Consider the following 23,447-nt stretch of genomic DNA (forward strand, 5'->3'; position numbering starts at 1 on the left):
TCCAAACAAATTAGGGACTTCTATTACGTTTACTTTCATTTTTAATACGTCTTTTCCGTTCCCGGGTGGTCCGGGCGCCTACGATACCACCGACGCTTTTAAACTCAAAGACACCACAGCCCCATCCTGGCATTGTGATTAAGTAGGATAGCAGCTGAGAAGAACTAAACTTGAAGTGTTGCCACTTGGCTCGACGGATGCGTCTTCGGGCAGACATTTTGAATCTCTTGAGTCACTCAGATGTTTCTGCCAAACGTCTGCAGAGATGGAACAAGAAGAAGTATCTTTGTAGAGAGAATGAAAGCATCAACCGAGTCTTCCGATTGGCGAAGCAACCGATTTTTGTATCTTTCCCTGCGTTAGGATGTAGAGTTTGCCAAGTGGTGACCAAAGCTCTAAGAAAGGTTTCTAACAGGTAAGAATCATGAGACCAAAGGAGTCGCCCGACCTGGGAAACGCCGTGATGGATCCAGGAAAATGGCGGTACCCTAAGCAAACATTACGCAACTTTGGTGGGATTGCTACATTTGGTGGCTAACCTCTAGTAACCGTTCCAAATCCGCATGAAACTAGCTATCGAACACGGAGCACAAGCGAGTAACCGTGACCTCCAACCTTTGGGGGACAATCGTTTCCCCTTTCCCGGGACGCCGCGCTTTTTCCGCGTGAATATTTCATGACACTCTCAGCGCACAGACTGTATGTTCAAGGCTAACACACCACTATAGGTTTTTACCTTCATAATCCCTTCTGCATTGCCCACCCTCATGCTCTTTACTTTTACGTGGTGTTTTTTATGTGTGCGTTTCATAATTGCGTGAAATATTCATAAAGCTGAACTCATGCTGAGTGGGGAGACGGAGGGAGGATAGGGAGGGAGGGAGGGAGGGAGCGGGTGTTTTTGTTTGTTTTACCCTCTTCTTCCTCCCCGTCTACGTCTTTCCCCTTGCCGGCAACGCTCTATTTTCCACGAGTAAAGCGCAACCAATCAAAAATGGCTTTCTTCACAAGGAATCCGAGAGTGAAAAATAGGCGTCCCGAGGTTTGCCTTCCTTTTTTTCTTACGAGAGACATTTGGTTGCATCAAGGCAATTAGTTCTGCGGCGTCACCCCCAATTAGTCCATTCAATTAACGCCTCCTTCGCAGATAATAAAAGCCCGTAATTGATTTTTTATCCGAGGGCCTTTTTCTCTCGGCCGGTTTTTCTGCCGACTTACCCTCATTAGGCGAGTCGACGTACGGCGCCTGTGTAAAATCATTTGTCAAAGGCTGACTTTAATTAGCCGGGCGGTGCGCACCGAGGGCGTTTGTTGCTCGCTTCCCCCTTTTGTTGCCGACGAAGCTCCTGAGTTGAGCGAGCGGTTGGAGTAGTGGTGGTAGTGGAGATGGTGGAGGGTTAAATGAATCATTCATTACAGTCCACAGAGGAAGAAGAGAAGAGACAGAGGAGAAGGATGTTCAAAGAAGAAACGCTGTTGAGGGTTTCCCCCCCCCCCTCGCTGGCCCGTTGGAAAAGCAGGAGGTCGGTCCCCTCGGGGGAGCCTGGCCCATCTCCAGCCCAAAGATGGGCGGCCGGTTCTATACGGAACACACATACGTCTACCACCTCCCTCCACCCGAGTGCCCGCCGGCCGCTGGGGTCGGCCTCCAGATGTCTCTAATGAAGCCCCCGGCTGGGCTGAGAAACGCTGCAAAAAGTGTCAAGAAGTGAAAATGTATCAATCGAGCAGAACAATCGGAATTTGGAAGGCTCCAACTAATCTTCTGCCCGGTAAACCTTTGCCAAGGCCGATAAAAGTAAAATGAAGATAAATAAATTGAGGGGTGATTAACTGTAGCGGAAATGCACGTACGTACGTACTACGTGGATTAAGTGCTTTAACACTAGCGCTATTATATCGTGTGAGTTAGTTTGCGTCTACGGGGACTTGAGGGCTAATATGAGCGTGCGTGTGTGCTAATTACACGCTAATAGAAATACTTTGAGAGCTTTCCTAATGAGACTAATTATGGCGGAGGCGGGCGGCTCGGCTCGGCTCGTTAGAAGGAGGCTGTTGAGGAATTTTCCAGTCACACTATCTTGATATTTCATTTTTATTACTATTTTTTTAACAATGTTGGTGGCAAGTTTTTGATGGCAAAAAAAATACACTTAGTTACTTGGAACAGGCCATTGAAAAATAAAGCCGCATTCTGCTTCATGAAGTGATTACACAGTGCATCCTGTTCTGGTTAAATTCCATCACAGAAGAAAAAAAAAAAAAAAACGGCAGTCAGGTTTCGGGCCTGAAAGTTTTTCCGGCCTCCCGCCAAACTTTATCAGCATCCATTTGACCAGGGAAGGCCTCCACCGCCAAATCTCCAACCCCCCTCGGTCCTACCCGGTCCGTGTCGGAATAGGAAGCGTGCGTGTACAGTAGAGTGCACTGAGTGGACGCGGGGGCCGAGCCCAGGCAGAAAAACAAGGGGCCCCTCCATCCATAATTCAAAGGAAGGCAGAGAGTGTACAGTGTGTGAGTTGCTTGCTTGCTGGCTGGGGGAGAGGCAGGCGCAGCTATAATGGACTTATCTGCTACACACTAGAAATATACAAAAGAAAATCCTACACATTTTTTTCTGCCGATATTCTACCTGGTGACAAGCAAATCCGTTTTCATAAGAAAAAAAAATGATACAATCAATCAATCAATAAACTTGACCAGCTGTATACTGCACCCCAAGTGTGTATTGCAAGTGAGTCTTCCCAACGGGACATACAAAGTGGAGGGGCCCATTTTGTGCAATGACCACTCAAGTATGTCACCGAGTGTTTTGTTGCTTTTTCCATGCACGCACGCACGCACGCACGCACGCGTGCACTCAAATGACACGTCTTGGGGGACCCGTGCTGCTCTTTTGCCAGGCCCACCCCACCACCTGCAATATGTATCTCATGCAATTATTTGAGAAGCAAAAAAACCCCAAAACATTCAAACCCACTCCCTAATTAAGAATCGTGTCCACTCAGTGAAATGACTCACACACACGTTTATATAAAAAGACACACAAAGGCGCGAGCGAGTGTAGCGCTTGGTCCCGGACGCTCTGGGAGTGACAGCCTCCTCATTGATTCTCGCTCACTGACTGTCCCACCGGCCTTGTCCTTTAAAAACACGACTCAACGTGTGTGAGCGCACGAGCGAGCGCAAGTGCGCCTGAGCTACTTCCTTACATCATCTGCATGGCTGAACTTGGAGCGCTAACGCAGCCATGATTTCTGTTAGCCTGGGAGACCAACTGCGTGCCTGAGTGAGTGAGTGAGTGAGCGAGTGAGTGAGTGAGCGAGTGAGCGAGCGAGCGAGTGAGCGAGTGAGCGAGCGAGCCGCTTTGCTTTCAGCTTTGGGGTCACAGCAAGTGTTTTGTTTGGCTATTTGTCCTCTCTCTCTTTTCACTCCCATTCCTCAGGAGGACCACAACCACCATATGACCAAAGTGGAGGAACAAGACAACCTGGTGCCAAAATGTGCGCAGTCTTCAAATTTGGTAGCAATCGGACAAAATGCCACCTGGAACCCGCCATTTTGTGGGTCTACTCCCGTCAGACGCAGCTACCAATTTTGTTTTTGCAACAGGCCCACGTTTGGCAGTACGATAAGCAGCCAGCTGCAAATACGTTCCAGGCTGGCAAATACAGCCACGAAGGCAATAAACGTTGCGTTCGATAACTGTTAAATAATGTAGCCCGACACGTCGTCGAGCTCGGTGGAGCGGCGGCGCTCCAAACACGAGCTCTGCGGCCCGCCGTCGCCACCGCGACCTTTTGCCTTAAGCGTTGAAATGCTCCCTCAAGTATCTCCATTTGTCTTCTTCTTCTGCGAGCAATGCTCTTCTCCACCTCCAACCCCAGGAGGATGTTTCACGCTGCTCGACGCCGCTTTTTTGTACGCTCGTTCTTTTTACGTGCCATTGGCTTTGCCGTGTTACAATTCTGTCCGCCGCCTCCTGCATCATTTAACAGAAGCCTCCCACGGCGTGATGACAGCAGGCAGGCAGGTAGAAGACGAAGAAGAAGACACGGGGGGGTGGGGACTAAGGGAGGATGTGGGCATGGATCAGACAAAATAAAGATGAGTAGAAACAAAAAGTTCAAGTCAAACTTTCTCCGTCCATGTTCGCTGCCGTCGGCAAAAACGCTTGGCAAAGTTGGGTTTGCGCTTTAGCTCGCTCTGACGGTTTTCCCAGCATATCAAGTTGAAGTTTAAAATGATGAAATTGGAAGTGTGAGATCAACATTTCAAGATAGCGACACAGCAACCTTACGCCTGAATCCGCTTTCATCCCCGTTTATGACCTCATCCTCTTCTCATGTAAAGTTGATGTCGTCACTTTGGGGAAAAGGAGCTCCGTGTTGCGCCGGAAGGTTTCGTCAACCTCCCCATTGGCGCGATGATGGCAGCCGACTGTTCCTAATTCCTCCAGCTTTGAGGGTGACGGTGCCGACTACACTTGTATATTTCATGCGTACATCACCTCACACTTTCACCCGGAGGAGGGTAAGTCATCCCAAATGCTGCTCTTTAAGCATTTATCCTTGTGGGAAGTGTTCACACTTTTTCAGACAGAGATACTATGTCACCAGGAGAGGATGGTCCAGGTGACCCACAATCAATGTGAGACGCAAAGTGTAAGGTGAGCGAGACCCACGGTTTTCCCCAAGGAGCAAGCCTTTTGAACCAAAGAGAGGCACAAGTTAACAAGAACTTTAGGAGTGAAGCAGAAGAAGCTCTGATATAGGCGTAGATGAGTTCCAAGAAAGGGATGAGCAAAATGGAAGGTGGTGGTGATGGTGGTGGGCTGGGGGGTTCACCTGGCAAGGGGTCAGTGAAGCACTTTGCGCACATAACCAGGTTAATGGCGAAGCGGGCACCGAGATGGGCCTGATGGGAAAAAGAAGGGAAGGGAGGGTTGTTTTTGAGTGAAGCTTTAGTGTATAAGAGGGGGAAGGAGGAGAGGGCCAAATGGGAAGCTGGAGGAACATTTTTTTTGTCCACTTTCCTATCCCCCCCCCATGCCTGTTTTAATCTGACTAAATAGGATAACCTGCTCTTCATAAAAAATGGATGCCACTTCATTCGACGGGACCCACCGGCTGCGTGCCCCCCCCCGGAGGTTTCGGGCCGGCCGAGCGCAGGGGATCTCCGCTGCCGAAAATTCACTGGCCGTAATTAATTACCTACTGCCTCTGCCGCTCGGCATTTTCACCCTCCCCTCGACGCCCCCGCAAATATTCGGAGTGGTGAGATTGAGAGGTGTAAGCAGAAAAACAGAATGGATGGTCGGAAGGGGGGTGGATGGAGGGGGGGGGGGGGGGGGGGGGGGGGGGCGGCTGCTTGCGAGGCACTGCGAGCTTTTTAGCCAATCACGTGGGGAAGTTTGTCAAGCAGGAGATTGCAGTCTGAAATATTAATGTTGAACCCGCTTACGCCACCCCACCCCTCCCTCCCTCCCCACCACCACCAGCCATCCGCCTCCTCCTCGCTCCTGGAAGGGACACTTGCCCGTCAATATTTCATGAGGCGGGCCCAGACACGGGCAGGCGCTGCTTGCCCCCCCCCATGACGGTACACGCATCAGCCACCCCTTTGCCTTTATGCAGCCAGCGGTGGTGGAGGAAGGGAAGTCGGGTGGAAGGGGCTGCGGGGGTCGGCGGTGAAGTACGGGTGAGCAAGGTCCTCTTGGGCCTGGCGAAAACTGAACAGGAGGTGCGCTAAAAGTTGCGTAAAGAACTCACGGCGTTTCATGTGAGGTTGCGGGGTGAGCGGCGGGGAGTAGGGCGGGGAGTGGGGCGTGAGTCGGAGACTTCGGAACCCCTCGCGGGCTCGCAGCGCTACTGCGGAACAAGAGATCCGAGTCAGTCAGGCGTCCGGGGAGCCGAGACGCCGCTGTGAGCGAGTTTAGCTGCTCTTCAAGTCCGATGTGCGCTTGGCGCGAGCGCATAAATGCAGTCGATGCTGCAAAAACACAAAAACCCACAGCCGCACGCAGACTGCTCCAAATGGATGGTTGACGAGCCCGGAAGGCCTCGGAGGACGTTGGGGTGTCCAACGTCGAGAAGAACCCCAAAAGCAAAACCGTCTCACCATCAGATCGACTTTTAATGGGCGTTCAACTGTACGTACTCACGCTACCTGCATACATGCAGACATCAAATATTTGGACATCCATCTTGACTGACTTCAAGTTTCCAAAAGTTCACCGGCAGGCAGACATGACACGCTACCTGGGACTCGGGCTACTGTGATACTTTGTTGGACTTTTGTATTCGTCCAGTCGGCCCTCATTTGGTCAGCGGCTACTGTTTTGTCAGGATGTCAAATAGAAATAGACGCAAGAGACAAATGGTATAACGTGTGTACTCGGGGAGATTACGATACAAATGGCCACTGGGCAGTGTGCGAATGAATGCCAGTGTGCTTAAGACGAGGGACTTATTGAAAGCCCTTCGGAGCCCCGGCCTCTTGAACTCTGAACTCCCTCGGAGCTCACGCCGCGTCCTGACACCTCAATAATTGATGTGAGGAAGAGGGAACGACTCTCTCTCTCTCTCTCTCTCTCTCTCTCTCTCTCTCTCTCTCTCTCTCACACCTTCACGTCGCTCACACACATACATAAGCCTTATTGATTTTGTAAACTGACTCGATGTGGATACGCAAGGCTAGTCGCGCGTCAACACATCTTTTCGCGCATCGGACCCGTCTTCACTCGATACTCCGTTTGTTTATTTGTCTATCCGTCCGGCGGCGGACCATAGGATGCCCGCTGGCCGTAGCTTCGCCCACGGGCAAGCGCTTTTCCCGCTGGCTTTAGCTTCACCCACCGGCCCTAGTTTGGCTCGACGGTCTTCGTCCAGCTTTTTTTTGTTAGTTTGAAACTTTTGGCTCAGGTGTTTCAAGCGAGGCCGACTGATAGGAACGCTTGGCCCTTCTCTGCTGTATGAGGACGAGTCCAAGTGTGAAATTAAAACGTTCCCCCGCATCTGAGGCTGACCTTGGAGCTCGTGCTGGGAGAATTAAATATGGATTTAAATTCCAGAATAATCAAATGGCCTGGAAAAGTCATTGAGTGTTCCTGCTTGGATATTCTTCAAATGTACATGTAAATGCGTATCATTGCTGTGAGCCACTTGGAGATTTTCGGCCGGAGCTCGGAACGGGCTGCGGCTGAATATTCTGGTACTGGTCGGGAATCCAATTTGCATCCTCCCTCCACATTTCTCTAAAGCATCGCCGCTCCGACCGTTTTTTATTCCTGGATGACAGGCCGTTTGCAGCGCGCGCAAGCAATTATGACTCTGCGGGCCTCCATTTGCAAGATCGTTTTTTTCTACCCCCAAAACAAACGTTGTAAATTTATCATAGCGGCGCCCCCGCCCAACCCCAGCGTTACCCCGACAGACAGGCGGCTCTAATCGTATGCTTCGGGGAGTTCCTCAGACGGATGGGAACGTATCAAATATTTACCGTCGGGCGCTAGCTAGCAGCAACACACACACAGCATGAATTTAACATGGCCGCCGCCACCAAGACAAAAGGTAGGGTCGCCAGGAGCTAGCTTCTGCTAGGACGGTCCGCCAGCGCCCGGCTGGGCTTCATCCGGGCCCGGCCGGCCTCAGGGCTGCGCCGGTGAGTCGAGTGGCAGGCGAGTGCATTCCTGATCCTGGCACGCATGCTTTCATTTCCTGCGTGTGCGCGTGTGTTTTGCCTTAAATTACGGGTGCTGTTTGTTGAGTGGTCCAGTGGAGCGCACAGTGACAGATGATGTAAATTATTAATTGCTTTCCTGTAGCTGAGTGTGGTGGGCCTTGTCCTCCTTCCCTCTCTTCCGTCTTTCTCCCTCGGTTACTCTCTTTGTCTCTCTGCTTCTTTTAGTTTTGTGTGTCGGTTGCCGCCGCCGCCGCCACTCATATTTGTTAAGTAAAGTTGTTTTTTTGAGTTCTCCAACTTGAAAAGGTTGATCGTTGATGAAGATCAGGTCTCATACCAAAGGTCCATCCATCCATCCATCCATCCATCCATCCATCCATCCATCCATCCATCCATCCATCCATCCATCCATCCATCCATCCATCCATCCATCCATCCATCCATCCATCCATCCATCCATCCATCCATCCATCCATCCATCCATCCATCCATCCATCCATCCATCCATCCATCCATCCATCCATCCATGCTTTAGATCACACTACGAAGACTACCTGTGGCAGCAACGCATAACAAGCACTTCATTACCTCCCGCCTCATAGCCAACGCCACGAAACCGGGTCACGACACTATCCGAGCTGTGGAGTGCACAGAAAACGGCGACTCTCCGAAAGACAACCACTCTTATTGCCACCTGCGTTGACGAGCACTCTACCGCCAGAACCGAGCCGTTCCTGGATGTTGAAAGAGGAACCATGTTGCAGGCGAAAGGCCGTCCTGCAAAGTGAATTCATAAATGTATAACGAAGATATCGGCGGCGCCCCCCCGCCCCCCCGTTAAGAGAGGGAACGTCCAAAATTCAAGCCGAGAACCCAACAATTCTTGGTCACCTGCTGAAATATTGATGCTATTTTTCCCGGTGAGGTCATGTCTTTCCTTTGCTGGCTGGCGCTGGGCTTACCGTCAGCAGGTATGTTGTCACACCCTCCGATTTCATACATATGACGCGTTTCAGAAAGGAACGGCGGGGGCGCCTAAGTGCGTGCGAGCCGTCCGGCCGGCGAGGGGGCCATTTGCAGGTGGGGGAAAGGGACACGCTGTGGCACTCAAGAGGGCGGCGCCCGCCTCTCCGTGTGCACCGAGCGGAATCGTCTTCGAGCTGGCAGCCGGCCGGGGTGGGCCCAGAGAAGACTTTATTTAAAGCAAAGTGAAAGTGAGAGCCATGCCATAGGGGGGGGAAAGAATGATCGCTTTTTTTCTAGAGCTTTTTCCACCGCAACATTCTTTTTTAATGAAATATTATGTTGTCTACATTTTTTAAAAACGCTTTTGTCACGCCCGTGCCACAGCACGCTCGGCCTGCACTTCACTCGGCCACACCCCTTTCGTTACCATAATGTCTGTCACCTGCTTCCTATTGTTACCCTGTGTATTTAAGCCCTGCCCGTGTGTTTCTCCCTGTCGGTGTCTACTGTTGTGTCCATTCCTGTTCGTGCCCAGTGTTCCTGTTCGTGTCATCTGGTTTTCCCTCGGTCTGTCTGAAGGCTCACGGTCAGAATTTTAATCTTGTCCAAGGGGACTTCATGTCGGTCAGTCTGTCTGTTTTGCTGGCCGTGAGTCTTCCTCCCGTCTGTGTCGTTCGTTCCCCACCTGCCTCCCTTCCAACTCCTTTTCCCTGCAATAAATCCTGGTTCAAGCTGCATTTGGTCGCCCTGGCTCAACTCATTCCTGACAGCTTTTCCAAGGAGAAAGGTAGTAGTATCCTTCCAGAAAACCTGGCCTTAACGCTTTAAAGCAATCTTTGAAGAAAAAAATCAAAAAGCAGATCTTTCTAGAAGTGAGTAGCAAAATACATTTTTGGATCAATTTTCAAGGAATATTTTCTTTGAAATTATGTTTCTTTTAAAAATGTATTTGTTGTTTTTGAAAGGTAAAAAAAAAAAAAATAAAATGACGCTGCAATTTTCCAAGTCGTGATCTTACCCTCGTAACTTGACGGTTAAATGATAGTAGTTTTGTAATACGCGCACGATATCATACGTATACATACGTACGTCTGCACACACACATCAACTAGACTGTGGATAGAGACAGTGTCCATTGATTCTTGGATGAACATCGATCACATGCACAATTAATTGTTCTCTCATCATACAACTTCAGGGGGGCGCGATCAATACCAGAATGGTTTCTGACGCACGCTGACAGAACATGCTACACCTGTGAGCTAATACCGTCCGTTGATGGGAAAGATGAGCTGGACGTTGCACATTCTGCACGGGGGGAAATATTTAACCCGCGGAATCTTATAATGAGTAATCATGAAAGGAAAAACTGCTCAATTGACTTTGTGAATTAGTGTGCGTGTGGCTCAAGGTTACTTTTCTAAGCACTGCAATCAATTGTGCCTTTGGGGCTTTGTGCTGCTAGGAACCAGCAGGGAGGCGTGTGTGGGGGGTGGATGCGTGGGGGGGGGGGGGGGGGGGGGGGGGGGGGGCAATATTTCATATTTGCTATCTTGGGGCAGAAAGTCAGAGAGAAAAGTCTTATACATAAGAGGCTTTGAAATGATAATGTCATATTTTGAAGAATTTTTTTTAGGGAAAAATAAAAGTGTTGCATTTTGGTGAAAAGGGGCTTGATTATAAAAGACTGGGAAATTAAAAAAAAAGAAATTGGGGGTCGATTTTAAAGTGTAAGGGTCATTGCTTTAAAAATATTGGGAACATTGTTTGGGATTTTTTTTTTAACGTATTTTGGGAAGGCAAGTCTTTTTCAGAGAATGGGCTTACATATTCAGAGGAAAACAAGTCAGTCAAACAATAATAATTAGCTCTTGTAGAAGTTGTAATCTTATAGCGTAAAAAAGGTCAACGAAAACAAATTTCCTGAGAAAATGTCAATACAAAAGGTTGAGAGCCAAAAATAATACTTAGTCAAGACCTCAAGAATAAAGTTTTGTTTTTTACAAGAATACTTTTGGACATTTGTGAGAAGATGATGCAATTTTTCTTTTTTTTTTTTTTTTTAAGAGCAAAAATCAGCATTAGCAAAAGTCAGCTCGCGTGCAGAGCACAAGTGGAAGGCGTGAAATACATTTCTTTTCCCCCCGTATGTGCAGCGGGTGCAGAGTGTGCCCCTCACCTTCTTGTCACTCGCCCCTCTTGCGGCCTCCACATGAAAAGCGGCGCGGCTCCTCTGTGGGAATTTTAAAGGGCCGTCAATTAGGCCTCCCGTCGGTGCCGCCGCTCTGCACGCGGCCCCGCGCAGCCGGGGTCTCGATCCGGCGCTCCTCTGCCGCTTCATATGCAAACCAGAAGAGCCACAATGAGGCGGCGAACACGGAAAACGAGCGCCGCAGGAATATATCTGCATGTTTGAGACCAAAGCTCCAGAATAATGGCCCCCGCGGAAAGCGCAACGCCGCTGAGGTCGCACATCACCACAGCCAAGGATGAACTTGTTGGCTTTTTCTTTGGCTTTGTGTGTGTTGGGCTTGGATTGTTTTGCGAGATTACCATTGACTTGTTTCAAAAAAATAGGGGGGTTTAGGGGAAGATTGGGGAAGATTTTTTTCCAGACTTTGTTTTCATTATTTATTTCACAAAATTATTATTATTATTTTTTTCACATGACATTTTTTCTAGAAAATGCAACTTTTTTGGGGTAGAATGATTTCTTTGGAGAAAAAAATGAATTGTTGACAGAGAAAACAAAATTCAATTCTCATTACATTTCAACTTCTTTGACAAAACCAAAGTCTTGGACTACTCCTAAAATGACAACTTTATTCTCGGGTTGGAATTATTTTCTTCTTCAACGACGTCATCTCATTTCTGCCAACAAATTGCAGCGAGCGCTTGAGATGCGCAAAGCGGCTGAAACGTGAGCAAGGCGTGCGTACTCGCCCGCGCAACATTAGCGGCGTACGGCGTGGGCAGACATGATGCATCCTAACAAGCGCATGCATATTGCATCGCTTTGACATATGTTTTTAGGGAATATCTGTTTTATGCATTAATGCCGATCCCGCTGAGCTTTCGGCGCAACATTACGGCCAATGAAGACGTAGGATAAAGCGATCGGAGGAGACAAATACATTTCCATTCTCTGATGTTTTTGACGTTTAGCCGCGGCAGCCCTGTGGCAGAAGAAGTCACAGTGAGGGGCGCCCCGGGGGCACCACGAGACCTTGTTAATGGAGAGTGGGGGGGATCCAACCGAGATCTGCATCGCTTAAGGGAAGACACGCTACGAATGATCTGGATGATCCTGTTGCTCTCCTCTTGTCATTCGCCCCAAAAAATAACTTTCAATGAACTTAAAAAGTCACATTTACGTATTTGTGTATTTGTATCAGGCTCACGGGTTTTCCCAAACCGAGCCGTGAATGGTTGTGATGTCATTTTCAGTCGACGGCAAGTGGCAAAATGGCCGCCCCCTGAGATGGACCAAACTGGCCATCCCACCGATTTTGGACACCAGCGCGTGCCAACATGAGGGAAGGAGGGAGGGGTGGGGCGCCATCATCGGCCGAGGTGCGTGCGTGCGTGCGTTTGCCAGGAGGGCGGGCGTACCCCCAAAGGGCCGCATTAACAAGCCCATCAAGTTAAATGTAGCCCCTCTGCACTCGCTAATGTAGCAGCAGAGCAGGAGACAGCCGCATCCATTATTGATCACATGGAGCTTCGCCTGTGATGCCAGAAGCCTGGCGGAGGGGTGCTCGCTCGCTCGCTCGCGTGGGGTGGAGGCGGGCGAGTTGACGCTAGCAAAAGGCAAGGGGGGGCATAAAGTATTTTGTTGTGTAAAGACAGAGATCAGTCACTTTATGACTTCTTGTCAAGTCGATATCCAGCAGTGGGAAGGATGGGTGTCCATTTGAACATTTCTGGGGCCTTCAAGCATTTTTGGGAGCCCCCTATTTTTGTTCCCACCACGTTAGGCTAGACGGCCATTTTGAAATGATCGGCACTTCATAATTTGACAGTAAGTTTGGCCACGTCTGTCACATCTTGTGTGACTTCTTGCCCCTCCCATCATCACGGGCGGCTCTGTCTACTTTCCCGAGTCACATTTATTCAATCCCATTTTGTAAATATGTCACCCAGTCCCTTTTCTTTACATGTCTGTGAGCATTTTTGTCAAACTTTCACTTCTTCATCTCCTCTCAAGTTGGTTTGTGTGTGCGTGTGTAAGAGCAAGAGGTTGAATAATTGATGTAGTTGCAGAGCAGAATTGTGTGACAGTGCGCTTTAATTTCCCATTTATCCACAATATCGTGCAGACGATGCCGCGTTAACTGATCGATACGACACGAGGTCGGCGTGCCGGCTGATGTTTGACATCCACGCGCACGCAAACCCAGAAAGGCAGAAATGTTATATTTGCCCATTTATCACTATTATAATTCATCCATAATTATTATTGTTCCCATTTTTTTTGGTAGCGGTCCAAGTTGTAGTAATCTAAAAAATTGATTTGAAAGCAAATTGTTATCGCAATATAGTTTATAAATCCCCCTAATCGTCTGTATGATTATTATTATTACGCATAATATAATATTGAAATCAAAAACTGCACAAAATAATCTTATTTCTCTACCCACCAATCATTCTGGCATGATGATGTCACGTCTGCAGACGGCTCCAACCTGCAACACCTTTCCCTTCCCGCCTTCTCTTCTCTTCTCTTCTCTTCTCTGCCCGCCACACACCAACCTCACCCCTTCTCCCCCGCCCTCCACAGCACTTTCACCCTCTCCACACTTGTCGCCCCGATTATGCAGATGCGTGTTTGCGGCGTGGCCCTAAAAAGCAGATTAGGGCTCGGGAGCCTCTTAGATTGAGACGCGGTTATTCCGCTGAGGCCGGCTGGCCGGCCGTATACATTAGCGTTAGCATGTGATTCGGCATCATCAGCCATTTGGACCCCGCCCCGCCCGTGTGGAAAAGGCCCTGAGATGGAGAGTGCAAGATGGTAGGCCCACTTAGCACACGGGCCCGTATTATGCGTGTGTGACCGTAAGAGACGGGCTTTAATGGGAAATGGAGGGGATGGGGGTTGGGGGGGGGGTGAAGAACCAGAGTGGCACTATACTGTATTGGCCATATGCACTGCACACCACCTGCAACATTAAATAGACGCCACTTAAGGCTCACTTAATATACAGCGCACCAGAGTGACTTCAACTCATGTGAATAGTCACAGGCAGCAAAAATAGACCCAGACAATACTTTCACAAACACACCGACCGGTGAGTAAATTTAAACGATGCTAATCTCCAGTTTTGAGTAACGTCTCGACACGGCGCGGCCATGGTATGCGCCCCGCCGAGTGCCCCCGCTCGTTTGACAAGTGTCTAATTTGTTCATAAACGGTTGAAATGTAAGTTTGAAACGTCCTCGCGCTAGCCCATATCGGACACGGTGCTAATGAGGTGTACAGCGGGACCCCCGTGGACCGCCAACCTGACCCTAATTAAACTCCATTAACCCCCAGACACTTCCACAACCCTTCGCTCAATCAAACCAGTGCGGCCGCGTGCCACGAATAAAAAAAAGAAACCTGCACCGAGTTCTTATTTAATTAAGTGGTGGAGGTGAAGAAAGCTTGTGGGAGAATCTCAAATTCTCATAAAAAGAGGAGAAAAAAAAAAAAAAAGGTAGTGAGGTCACGCTCCCTGCTAATTTGCTGACACGGGGGTTCGTCAAGGAGGGGGCGGCCTCCTTCTAAGATTGTTCTATTGAAGCAGCGGAGCGAAGAGCAAGGGGGAGCGACAAAAGTAACCCCGGCTGGCGATTCCTGTCGCCAATTAGTCGGTATCAATAATTGAACGGCATTGTCTGCGCAAGGGGCAGGGCGGCAGATTGAGTTCCCCCCCCCCCCCAACCCCTACCCCCACCCACCCCCGTTCCGCTAGTCGGGATTGTTATGACAAGCCGAGCCTACATAATGATATTAGCTATTAATAATTCACCTGCCAGCAGCGGCACGCTGCAGGTGACGAGAGGCCACACTCGGGCCAATTACGGTAGGTCAGGAATCGGAAGTGGAAATTGAAAAGTCTTGGGGGGGTGGCGTGGGCTTGGGACGCGCCTTGATTATCAGCCCATTTTACTGTTTGTCAAATCATCCACGGGCCATTCTACATTCATTTTTAAGTGTTACGCAGAATGGATGCATGTATTTAACGTTTGTCCTCAGACGCCAGAGATGAAGAAAGCGAAATTTGAGCCGCTTTGGGTTCAAACCATCACACACACACACACATTTAGACAAAAAGTTTGCTCACCAGTTTACCTGGTCGTGTGACGTTCTGCATAAACTGGATGGTGAAGTTGCTGGCACGTCAACCACTGCGCAGGCACAGAAGATATGCTAAGTGACATTGTGTCTACGCGTGTGTGGGACGCGTGTGTGTGTGTGTGTGTGTGTGTGTGTGTGTGTGGTGGTGAGGGGCGTGGGTGCATGCCTGATGGCTGATGGCTGTCTAGTGGCGTCCCAGCAGACTTGAATGCGGAGCTTTTTTGACCACCCGAGCCAGTCTTGAGGGCCCACTTGAGCAGCTGCACCAGCAGGTCTCCTGTCACTGCAGCAGATGTTGGAATGACAAGGCCACCCACCCCATCTCCTCTTCACGGAGAACCACAGTTTGCTTTTCTTTGTTTCATTTTTTCCTTAAAAAAACAAAAAAAGAAAGAAAGAATCATCTATTGTTTACTTAATAAGAACGCACAGTCTCGACTAAACACTTTTTAGTTCCAAAACTCATGTCGCTATGTTAATCTTAAAGGAGCACACGTACTGTTCAATCGACACTTACACATACATCTACGGATAGCATTCAGAAGCCATTGTGAAGCTAATTGAAATACTTACACATACTGTTGCTCTGCAGTCTTCCTTCACTTGTTACACAAACACTAAAGTACAACTTAACAAGCTTGAGAACATGTTTCTCTTCTTTCTTTTCTTTTCTTTTCTTTAGTTTAGTTTTACGGCGGGGGGCATCGGCATAACACGGTCCTGAGAACTTGTTAGCAAGGTGCTAATGTCCAGTTCGCGGTACACACTTGTTCTTTGCTACCTAAACACACCCGTTTGCACTCACGGACTTTCACGAGCGCCACTAGAGGTGAGAATGACGCATAACACACAACTACTAATTAATACATAGCCTGGTAACGTGATAAATAAAAGAATAATAATAATAATAATAATAATAACAATAAATAAATAAATAGCCTGGAAACTAGATCACTGTTTGGCGTCATTTTGTTGCTATATTAAATATGTTTTTTGTGCTTCCTTATTCACTTTATGCTTTTCCCTCTCCGAGGCGCTTCCTGCTTCGCCAACGAAACCGGCGTCTTGCCACAACACTTAATAATATATCCAGCCATCAGAGGGGAAAATTGTATTCTCTCTATGCCGCTCAGATCCTATGATTGATATTTAACCTTCGTCATCTGGAGGGGGTAATCAATAAATTAGCAACAGAGCTGTCAGATACCCCGCCTTGCCATCAGCGTGCATTATTTATTTGACTGGACTGCGGGTGGTGATGACTGAGCTAAAGAGCAACAAGACTGTTTTTTTTTTAAATTATTATTATTGATGTGTCACCATAAAGCAACTCCCTCAATCAGTCACTCTCAACTAATTTTGAAGGGAAACATCTTCCGATTGTCACCCAATTAATTGAATCTAATTGAATTTGTGATGTGTCTCTCAGGTGTGAGGCCTTTTATTTTTTATTTTTATGATCCAGGTTAGTCTCTTCATGCCAGTTAAAACTGTCACTAAAGGGTTGACGATGGCCGTTCCGGTCTGTCTGCTCGCTGTGGTATTCCAGTAAAGTGTTGCAAAAAGAGCCTTAAAGAGCCTGGTGGGTATAAAGTCTAAATAATGTAACCTGAGGTAGTAGAGAGAGAGAGAGAGAGAGAAAGAGAGAGAGAGAGAGAGAGAGAGAGAGAGAGACACACACACACACACACACACAGAGTTGCCATATTGCTAGCATTCCGTCACCTAAGCAAACGTACCGCTTGACAATCATACCTTTGCTGTTACCTCGTGATCAGACGTGGTGCCTGCCAAACGCTTCCCCTGTAGCGCTACATGTTTGCACATTTGTGTTTGTCTAAGGCTTATGCCAGGCCATTAAAAAACAATAAGTGCTTATGACATATTCAAAGAGGGCATGTCTGGAGTATAAAGTCAAGGAGGGGGAAGCTATGATTCATTAATGGGACCATGAATAGATAACCGGGCTGTTGTATGATATCATATTCGCCGTTGAATTCACAGCCGGCGACTCCTCTTCAAATAATCAGCGCGGCCAAGCTAACGCTGTATAGCATGGATTTATCTTTAAACAATTCATAAGCGCAACTATGCGCTAGCTGCTGTATTCGCCAAGCTTCCGTGTTCACTTTTGAATAATGAAGATGGCATTCATGTCAAATGCGAGCCGATGAATACGTTAACCAAATAGCGTCGTGTCGTTAGTCGAACTAATACTAGTCGGAGATGAAGTGTGGTGGCTTAAGGTTGCTCGTTACTCCTCGCACTTAGTGGGAATGATGAAAAAAAACATTTGTAATGACATCATCACATGGTGTTTTCATCACTTTCATCCAAACGAACTGGTCCGAATTCTTTCATCTTTCAAATGAAAATAACGGCGCTCGGCACACCAAACGTCATTGCATTTGGGAAAAGTTGCATAAGCTTTGTTCTGAAATTGGAACAGGAGGGTTCCACTTCAAGCTCATCTCGCTGAAGACACAAAGAAGTGTCTTCACGCAGAGCGTGCTTAAAACAAAATGCACCAACACTCCAAGCCTTTCATCTCACGATGGACACACACACACGCACACACACACATGCATGTGTTGTTGTTGTTGTTGTTGTTGTTGTTGCTCTGCTGCGCTGTAGTTTCTGACCCTTATCTCGGTCCCGCTATCAGTCGGCATACCTCTCTACGGATCCTCCGCCGACTCTGCAGAGCCTAATTGCAGAGCAGCCTCTCTCCTCGCCAGCCTGCTTGGGTTTTGAGACGGAAAAAAAACCCACGAATGTTTGTAGCCGGCTGTTGGGCTTTTATCTATATTTTAAGCCACACACAAGGTGTAGAGTCGGCCTGGAGCTTGTTCCGAGGGCCCGGGGCTGCATAATTCATGAGGAGGAGCCGTTTGCTGCAGCGGGCTAAATAAAAGATCTGCCAGAGGTGGATTGCGGGACAAGGAGGAGCCCGCCATACTGTACCTGAGTGGAAATGCAGCTTGGGATGGATGCGTCGCGCCCAAAATCCCCTACCCAATAGCAAAGAAAACAATGTCAGATACATAGAGGACATACGTAGGCTCGTAGTCCCACGTGCGCTGTGATTACGTGATCCGGCCCCCTCGCAGCTTCTGTTATGTCATCGCGAGCCACCCTGCTACAGCGATGAGATTTCATCATCTCGGCAAGGGCCGTTGGTTATGTAAGACCATTTGAGGCCTGCAGAAAGAAAAATGGATTTGGTAGCTCTCAAGCTGCAGACTATAGGAATTTGTGACGTCGCTAAGATAAACCTCAGATAAGAGCGTTCATATAGAATTAGGTTGTATGAAGCATGAGCACCTTTGCGTCCAGAGCTGACAGGCTAAGCTAGTGTTGGCATTAGTGTTTCTTTCTTTCTTTCTTTCTTTCTTTCTTTCTTTCTTTCTTTCTTTCTTTCTTTCTTTCTTTCTTTCTTTCTTTCTTTCTTTCTTTCTTTGTTTCTTTGCTTGTGTAGTATCAAAATGAGCTGTATGGATTAACGAGTCAAACTATATCCAGATCAGATGAGAATTATTCATTAACACCTCCAGTCATGTCTGAATGGGAGCTGTGGGAAAGTTAGAAGGAGGTGCGCCGGCCACGTGTCTGGGACCAGGCCCGACGCGGCGCGTGATGTCGGTCGGGGTTGGGGGGCCTCGGAGGGCGAGCCCGCTAAAAGCCTCTCTTCGGGAGCTGACGATGGAAAGAATAAGGGCTCCGCTCGGGGGTGCGCCACCCAGGAGAGGGTCTCGCCTCAGGGTGATTTTTCACAAGAAAGTAGCACTGGAGACATGTAATAGTAGGTGGGAGAACATAGAGGAAGGGTGGGGGTACGGAGCACCTTGGAGCACCTTGAAGCACCCAGCAATGATCCTTTCATGCCTGGATCCTCACCACACGCACCTCTCTCATGCCCGACGTGCGTTAATATGGTAACAAAGCTCTTTAGGCTCACAGGCTTTGCACCCTCCTATTCTATAAATGATTGAAGAGGCTCGACAAGCCCGGCCGGCCAAGTTCTCGTTTTGATTTTTTTGATTTTTCTTGCTAACCTGTGAATTTGAACTCACCTGTGCGGATCCCAGTAGTGGGCAAACTCTGAGCTCAAGGGCCACGTTTGATTTTTAAAATAGACAGATGAGCCAGGCTATTCCACAAGGAGGTTTTTTAAAAAAAAGTTAAAATGTGTAAGTAAATATGTCAAATGAATACATCCATTTCATGAAACCAACATTAGTGGAAAAACAACCACCCAAATGTATGTACAATTGGTCACAATATTCAGCAGAGCGGAACCAAAACACTTGTAATTCCGCTAGTGGCCAAAGATGGCGTACGTTTAACAACATCCCGAGTGTGTGACGAAGAGAAAAACAGAAGAAAAGAGTCCTGCGCCGTTCATCTTTTCTGTCAACGTTGACCTTTCCGCATTACATTGACCGGGTGAGCACAGCACTTGAAACACATCAAATCACCTCAAATGTATGCTTGGAGACCATTTGTTACTCTCTGAAATCACTGTCAGCTTGTTTGTTTGTTTGTTTGTTTGTTTGTTTGTTTGTTTGTTTGTTTGTTTGTTTGTTTGCTTGCTTGTTTGCTTGTTTGTTTGTTTGTTTGTTTGTTTGTTTGTTTGCTTGTTAGTTAGTTCAAAAGTACCTTGACTTGTTCCAGTTACAAACATACTCTCGATGTTAAGTTTTAAACTTGAAATGCTACCAAAACTCCCTCCCCATTTTAAGTTGCTATGGAAATGGACGTACCAAAAGCTGTGTGTAAATTGACTGAGTGTGTCGATCCCCTTTGCAACCTTGGTGCCTTGCGATTCCAACACGTCAAAGAATCTGTTGCACACCCACCGAAGTGGGAATTCCACCGTGATCAGTGCTGGTTTCAAGCGCTGCGCTGCGCTGCGCTGCGCTGCGCTACGCTCGCCGCATAAATTCAAATGTAGCTCAAAAAAATGTGCACTCTGCAAATGTTCTCTCATTAAAAAAAAAAAAGGGTTACAGGAATATCCTTCCAAGCTGCACCCAAATTACTGTCGGGCTGCAAGCTTGAAGGAATCCATTTTTACCACTCAGATAAAAATGCATACCATTGACCGACCGCCCTGTGTTGCAGAGCAAATATTTTATCGGGTTAAATTCTCGGAAGACCGTGAGCTCGTCAGAAGCGGGGGGAAAAGTGGAATAACGCAAGCAAATGCTCTTTCAAAGCAACTTTTGTGAACTGAAATGCAAGATAATGAAAAGGAAGCGATGTAAACATGTAACGGGTGTAGAAAGAAGAATTCAAGTTTATTTCTAGCCCTGCTACAAAATGAACGACATTGTGAAATGTAATTTTGACGAGAATTGACGGCATAGGTTGCCCCCAAGTTTAGCAAATAGGAGTACGGCTGTGATTATTATTATGATATCCTTTGTTTACATTGCAAGTGTTCAAATTGTTTAAAGCTTTTTTATTTATGCTCATTTCTTTTTGGCCTTTTGCGTTGTATGTTAGCATTAAGCTGTATAGAAAGTCTAGCGTTTAAGATAATGCAGATCCTCCGTGTCGATCCCATGTGGAAATCTGAAAAGCTCACGAATCGAATCACGATACCAGACGAAGGCGTCGGATTCTTCGATACGCCGGCCGATCAAAGAGCCGTCATTCCATTTCATCCGTCAACCGCTGGGATATTATTAGGCCTGATGAAAGGCCTCCGATTGAAACCTTTTTGCCGCGCGCGTGTGTGGAAACCTTCTCGCTGGCCGTTTGGCCAACGCTTGGGGAAATTAAAATCAAGAGTTCATCCTTTTCACCAAAAAAAAGAAAAGAGGGGCAAGGCGTGTTTCCTCCGAGCGAGGTTGATTAAACTTTCATGCTAAGTTGCGGCGGCCACAACAGGTCGTACTCTCGGGTGGCGAAGACTTCGATCGCCGTAAACCTCGGCCGCCTCCGATAGCGAGTCTGGAATCAAAGCGTCTGACTTGATTTGGAATCAATATCTCTTCTCGCCCCGCCTCCCTCTGTCTCGGCTTCATCCAAAATGGCCGCCGAATCCTTCAGATGGTTCACGGCAGCTCGGCTCATTAAGCTCATCCCGGCCGTTAATGTCATCAGATCCATTATTTATAGCCGAGAAGGAATACAAAGGAGCAAAAAAGGAGTAGGGGATCTTCGCGCCGCAGATCAATGAAGGCCCGCCGCGCATCTGTCTGCTTTACGGCTCTCGAAAGGAGCCCGCGCCGTTTCAAAAACCGATTAAAAGCGCTGCTGTTGATCACGAAAAAAAAGTCAAAAACTTCATTAAGAGCAACTTTTGAACGAAACCCAAGCGGATTTCCGTGATTGTCAATCACTCCGGATGTGACTCGTGAGCAGCCTGAGCACAGTGTGGCGTCGCCTCCCTCTTTTTACAGATTACAGGGTCAGCGGGCGCCCCGTAGTCAGGTTGAGGGTTCCCGCTGAGCCTCACACCTTCCTGCGGTGGATTAGAGCGCCAACACGGCTTTTAGAGGCCCCCCGCCCACCCACCCGCCTAGCGAGCCGGCAATCATCTCAACGAGATGGAACGCGCGCGACACAATCCTGCCAGGCGAATCCTGCCAGGCAAAAAGTAAACAGCGCCTCTCCCCCTGTGTTCCCTTCCAATTGTTATTCATAGAAGGGATAAATATTTAATTTCATCTAAGGATACCTTTTGTTAACAGAATTGCTCGACAAGCCTCGCCGCCCGTAAAAATCCCTCAATGAATTGAAATTTTGCTCATTCTCCTCATATGGCGGGCGGGCGGGCGGGCGGTCGGGGGCTGAGTTGGCCTCTCGATGGTGTTTCACATTTTACGTTAGCAGTCAGCTAACAGACGTTTGCGAGTTGAAACATTTTGACCAAATGTTGAATCCTTCCTTTTCTGTTTTCTGCCTCTGACAGTAAACTTCAACTGGGAAACCTCCAAGCAAGCACACTTGGAAACTTATTTGGAGGACCGTTGCAAGTGAGTCTTTCTTTTCCTCAAAGTGAGAATCAAGGAACACTTTACAACTGATACCTTTAAGTGTGTTAAATGTGCTTAAAAGGATGTGTGAGGAGTAAAACAATGTGTTCAAGCCAGCAACTTGAAGTGTAATTAGCAGACAGCGTGTTTCCACTGCTAAATCTACATTATGAACGCACAGGAAAGGTGAGAGTGCCAGTGCAGCTGGCAATGACTGGGAACACTGGTTAAGCAAATTGCTATTTAACTGGAAACCCGGCGGCCTCGCGCCGCTGCATTATTCATCAGCGAGACAAGAAAGTAGCGCTTCACGCACACACACACACACACACACACGCACACGCACAGTACAGTATATGGGCCAGAGCAGGAAAGCAAGCGTAGCAGGCGAGTCCGCATGGAAGTATTCCCCAAACACGAGCACATACCCAGCCTTCAACACACACACACGCACACACACACACACCAATTATTGGTTGGCTGTCAGATTGGAAAGGCAACGTTGGGCTTTTGCAACTATAGTGGCTTGTTGTTTTATTTATTTAGTTCTATTCCAGATGTTAGAATGTCCGCCCGAATTGCTCGAAATCAATTCAAGTCTGATCTTGAATTGTCTGACCAAACGGCTTTGATGTGTGGGGTCCCGCAAGGGTCACTCCTGCGACCCCTATTGTCAAATCAGTACACGCGTGCGCGAGGCCAGCTTTACATGACTTTATAACAACGCTGTGGAATCAATGGGCATGCAACAGTTGTCAGATTGAAGACATGCAATACTTCATCTGTGGCCATTTTTATATAAGCTCATTTCCGAGAAGCCAAAATCAGCTTCCCTGAGCGGTCGCGTCAATCGATTTTTTTTAAATTTCATTAAAATTGTACCGCCGCTAAATGGTGAAGTTTAGCCAGTGTCCATCGAAGGGGGAGAACGTACGCTCTGCGCCGCCCGTGTTTTTTTTTTTTTTCTTTCTTTCAAATGTATTTCTTTTTTGCAAGGCATCTTGTCAGTTTTCGGGCATGCATTATGGATGAGATGTGATTAGAGGAGCCCGATGCACTGCAGCGCGCTTTGAACACACTTCTCTGAATTAAGTGCAACTTTGTATTTACGTCCGGGGCTGCTGAAAACATGCCTTTATTTATCGAAAAAGTAAAAAAAAAAAAAAAAAAAGGATGACCCTTTCTGGCTCACTTTAATTTACACCAAGTGTACAATAATGTATGTTGCATGGGCTTATTTTATATTTACGTCCCCCCGCTTTGATTCCATTCAGCAACATTTCCGGGCTTTCGCTCAGGAAATTCTCAGACGCAAATTCCGATTTATAGTAAGACAATGAAAATGATTTCATCACTTGTGGGTTTTTTTATTTTCTCTTTGGCGAACTGCTTGTCTTGTAATATTAGTTTGAAGTACGCAATTGAACAGCTTGTACATCTCGGCTCTTTCATATTTCACAAAGTTTGACGTA

At 47.7% G+C, this 23,447-nt stretch overlaps 2 long non-coding RNA genes across 2 annotated transcripts in view; one reads left to right on the plus strand and one right to left on the minus strand.

Annotated features, from left to right (window-relative positions):
- Window positions 1–10,211: 10,211 nt before the first annotated feature.
- Window positions 10,212–15,767, minus strand: LOC137840995 (uncharacterized). Its single transcript, XR_011088265.1, has 4 exons — window positions 15,563–15,767; window positions 15,156–15,360; window positions 14,976–15,039; window positions 10,212–10,984 (listed from the first exon to the last, which is right to left on the minus strand). It is a non-coding gene; the product is annotated as an uncharacterized lncRNA (long non-coding RNA).
- A 3,575-nt stretch (window positions 15,768–19,342) lies between these two features.
- LOC125982186 (uncharacterized) overlaps window positions 19,343–23,447 on the plus strand; it is a 10,765-nt gene continuing 6,660 nt past the window's right edge. Inside the window, exons 1-2 of the long non-coding RNA XR_007486301.1 lie at window positions 19,343–19,435; window positions 21,912–21,975. This is a non-coding gene — a long non-coding RNA (uncharacterized lncRNA). The remainder of the gene's footprint in view (window positions 19,436–21,911; window positions 21,976–23,447) is intronic.

The sequence above is a fragment of the Syngnathus scovelli genome, chromosome 15, assembly GCF_024217435.2.
Source record: "Syngnathus scovelli strain Florida chromosome 15, RoL_Ssco_1.2, whole genome shotgun sequence".
Taxonomy (NCBI): Eukaryota; Metazoa; Chordata; class Actinopteri; order Syngnathiformes; family Syngnathidae; genus Syngnathus; species Syngnathus scovelli.